This window comes from Echinops telfairi, unplaced genomic scaffold (genome assembly GCF_000313985.2).
Source record: "Echinops telfairi isolate 266 unplaced genomic scaffold, ASM31398v2 ScPeMD7_1;HRSCAF=3_1, whole genome shotgun sequence".
Taxonomy (NCBI): Eukaryota; Metazoa; Chordata; class Mammalia; order Afrosoricida; family Tenrecidae; genus Echinops; species Echinops telfairi.
Window position 1 is genome coordinate 4,622,411 of NW_022103897.1, and position 4,569 is coordinate 4,626,979.

The 4,569-nt window shown below is 36.7% G+C and overlaps 1 non-coding gene across 1 annotated transcript; it reads right to left on the bottom strand.

The window, feature by feature from the left end:
* Positions 1 to 2,447: 2,447 nt before the first annotated feature.
* On the bottom strand, positions 2,448 to 2,638 carry LOC115869194. The gene has a single exon (XR_004046055.1). It is a non-coding gene; the product is annotated as a U2 spliceosomal RNA (small nuclear RNA).
* Between the last annotated feature and the right edge of the window lie 1,931 nt (positions 2,639 to 4,569).

A 4,569-nucleotide genomic window follows, 5' to 3' on the forward strand; every position in this document is an offset into this window, starting at 1 on the left:
TTCTGTTGTTTTTCCCAGCTGTGAAGTTCAGGAGGAGTGGATACATAATGATACTAACTGTAGAGATTGGAGACCCAAAGCCCATCTGTAGGTAACTGGACAGATATCCTCTTACAAAAGGGTCTCGGGGAGCATACGAGCCAATCAGGGTGCAGTATAGCAACGATGAAACATACAACTTTCCTCTAGTTCTTAAATGTTCCCCATGCCCCCACTATTATGATCCCACTTCTACCTTAAAAAACCAGCTAGCCCAGAGGATGTACACAGGTACAGGTAGGAAATGGAAATACAGGGAATCCAGGACAGATGATCCCTTCAGGACCAGTGGTGAGAGTGGTGATATCAGGAGGATGGAGGGAAGGTGGAGTAGAAAGGGGGAACCAATTACAAGAATCTACATATAGCCTCCTCCCTGAGTGATGGACAACAGAAAAGTGGGTGAAGTGAGATGTCGGACAGTGTAAGATTTGACAAAATAATAATAATTTATAAATTATCAATGGTTCCGGAGCAGGGAGGGAGGGGGAAAATGAGGAGCTGATACCAAGGGCTCAAGCAAAAAGCAAATGTTTTGAGAATGATGAGGCAACAAATGTACAAATGTGCTTGACACAATGGATGGATGTATACATTGTGATAAGAATTGTACGAGACCTCAATAAAATGATTTTAAAAACAAAACAAAAAAGGTGTTATAGGGGACACAGGGAAGGGTGAGAGGGAGGAAATGGGGATTTCGCGAGTAAATAATGAAGGCAGGAGGTGGGGAGGAGTACTAGAACTGATTGTGATTGAACAACTCATCTTGAAGGTGATTTAACCAGAGGGGTGAGGAAATGCTCTAAAATTGATGTGACCAATTCTCCTTCACACAATTTTAAAAAAATTATGCACCAATCATAAAAGCTAGTGATAGATACATTGAAGTAATCTCCAAATTTCCAGTCTGAATTTCATGTCTGAAACCGATCAACCATGCAATCAAGATGCACTTATAATTATTGGCCATTGGATTGCAAAAATTGGAAACAAAAAGGAAGTAAGAGTTGTTGGAAAATATAGTTTTTTTGTGATAGAAATTAAGCTGGAGATCACATGATAGAAGTTTTCAAGACCAAAAACGTGTTTTTAGCAAATACCTTTTCCCAGCAATACAATAGGTGCCTATACACATGGACTTCTCCAAATGGAATTCACAGAAATCAAATTGATGATGTCTGCGGGAAGAGATGGTGCACAAATTCAATAATAGCAGTTAAAACCAGACCAGGGATTGACTGTGGAATAGACCATCAAATGCTCACATGTTAAGTTCAGTCGAAGCTGAAGAAAATTAAAACAAGTCCACGAAAGCCAAAATACAACCTGGAATCTATTCCACTTGTATTTTGAGACCATCTCAAAAATAGATTTGCTACATGGAGCACTAATTAAAGAAGACCTGATTATCTGTGAGAAGACATCAAGAATGTAAATTGAAGCCTTAAGTTACAATGTTGATTCTATGAGAAAATATTGAGTGATGCATGAACCCCAACTAGTTGAAAGAGATCCATGTTTGTACCCATTCAAAGAAAAGTGCCCTAACATAAAGCTCAGATTATAAAACAATATAATTTATATCAAATGTAAGTAAAATTTTGCTGAAGATCCTCCAACATATGCAGCATCATATTGAAAGGGAGCTTCTCAAAGTTCTGGTCAGATTCAGAAGAGGACATAGAACAAGGGATGTCATTGCTGATTTCAGATGGATTTGGGATCAAAACAGAAAATGCCAGAAAGATGTTTGCTTGTGTTTTATTGACTATGCCAAAGAATTCAACTGTATGGATCATAAAAAATTAAGGATAGCCTTGATAAAATCTAAGGAACATTCTTGATGTACTTCCTCCAAGATAGATGGGTTTCATCTTCTGAAAATCCATGTTACTTTCAGTAGTCTTTGCCAATATCATAATTTACATACATCAATTCTTCTCCAGTTTTTCTTATTCGTTGTTCAGCTTTCACATGCATATGAAATGATTAAAAATACTATGGCTTGAGTCAGTCCTATCTTTGTCCTTCAAGTGATATATTTACACTTTAAGCCTTAAAGAGATCTTTTGTAATAGAGTTGACCAATGAAATACATTGATTCCTTGATAGTTGCTTCCAGGGACTGTGTTGTGGATTCAAGTAAAATGAAAACCTTGATAAATTGAAACATATCACCATTTATCATGATGTAGTTTATTGGTTCCGTTGTAGGGAGTTTTCTTTTATTTATACTGAAGGCTATTCACACATATACCTTCTCTTGTCTTGTTATATAAGTCATACAATATTTGTCCTATTGAAATAGACATAACTCACTTAGCATAATGGTTTCAAGATTCCCTATACTAAAGTATATATGAAGAATTTCTTCTTTTCTTTTTCTTTTTTTTAAGGTTCCCCTGAGAGGGTGCGCCATTCCTGGAGAAACTGCAATACCAGGTAGATGCATGGAGTGGATGGAGCAAGCTCCTATTCCATCTCCCTGCTTCAAAAATCCATTCAATATATTTTCCTCAGATAGAGGATGTATCAGATATTAGACTGATAAGAACAGATACTACACTTGATCTTAGCCCAAAGGCCGAGAAGCGGTCTGTTTTTTTAAATTAAGAATATAGCCAGTAAAACATACACCAATTAAACAATTTCTACATGTACAAGTCAGGGATATCAATTACATTCTTTAAATTGTTCACTCATTCTCTAAATGTTCATAAAGAACACAGTATTAAAGGTATACATGCTTTATGAACTAAGTTAAATTTTTGCCTTAGTCTAAAGAAGATTTCAGGGGTTATTTTTGGTTCAAATTCTAAAGATTTTCTTAAGTCAATATTCCCAGGTGTTTATAAATGGGTTGGCTCAGTACAGAGGTATAAGCTGAAAACTACCGGAGTGAGCACTGTAGCTTTATCCATGGTTGATGTTGAAAGCTGTGAGAACACGTCCTTCCAATGTGCATAACTTAGGGATGGCTAATAGGTCATCTACTGTGTGTGGAAAGAAAAGTGGCCTGAGAATATGATGTACATGGAAACTTTGGAAATAGTAAATGGTTTGACTGCTTGGCAGGGATCCTGGAAGAAGAAAGATCTAAAAGTACAGCACAAGGAGATATCTCTGGGGAGTAGCATGTGCTGCAGATGTGTAAATTAACTGTGAATATTTTTAAAATTCCCAATAGAGAGTATCAACTACAGGACCAGAATTAAATAACACTGTAAAGAGAGTGACTTACCAGCTGTTATTACCCCACTTTTGTCATTTGCCACTCTGGTGCTATCAAACAAACAAGACTTATCTAGTTTCTGCCATTGTTGAAAGTCTAACCTACCAGTTACAAAGATCAAAAGTGAGTCCCTAAAGTAGATCAATCAGACCCTTGACAGCTAATTTACCGCACTGGAGACCTGTAACTCTCGAGTGCACACTGATTTACTAGGAGTAACACAAACTCGAGCTATGGTATTGCTTTTCTTCCACACAGAACCTCATCTAACACCACCATCATAGTCTTGCAGAGTATTTGATCTACTAGCACAGGATCTTAAATAATATTGCATAAAACCAAATGACTTATATGGTGGACAAGGATGTCTGATAATTGGCACAAGATTATGTGACCCATTTATTACATTCTGCACTACTCAGATGATTCTGGTTTTTTAATAACCTGTTAAAATATAATTTAAATGGTAGCTTGGATGTGAAACTTGTCAAGAATAGGACAGTTCTCTAAAATAAAGTATTCACTCTAAATCAGCCTCAGAATTGAAATTTTAGGCTGGATAAATCTTTATTGTCAGGGCTGCCCTTTTATTGTTAAATGTTTAATAATATTTACTCAGAACATTTATTGGATTCTTGGTGGTACAGTGGCTAAATGCTCAGCTGCTAACTAAAACTTAAACAGTTCAAATCAGAAGTTTAATGGAAGAACAATGTGACAGCCGATTTCTGTAAAGATTGCTTTTGTTAGGTACCATTGAGCCCATGCAAACCCATCGTGAAACTATGCACAACAGAATGAAATACTGCCCAGTTTCGTGCCAACCTCATCATTATTCCTGTGCTTGGACCCATTGTTACAGCCAATGTATTAATCTATATTATTGATAAACATGATGTCTTTCTTCAGAGACTGATCTCTCCTGATAACATATGCAAAGTATGTAAGATGAAGTCTTGCCATTCTTGCCTCTAAGGAGCACTTTGGCCATACAAATTCCAAGACAGGTTTCTTTGTCCTTTTGGCAGTCAATGGTACTTTTATTGTTCTATAAATATTGCAGCTTTGGAAAGCTTATGGGGAAGTTCTATTCTGTCCCATTGGGTTTCTAAGACTAGGAATATGCAATGTAAATGGGCTTGGCTTTTGAACACACTAAATATCAATAGTACCCGTCAAAAAATGTCTAAAGATATTGCCAAAATGTCTTCTCATGAGGCTGGAGAATTGTACCCAGTTGAGAATCACGACCCTAAATCAACAATTGAAGTAGCATGGCCACAATCGTGAAATAC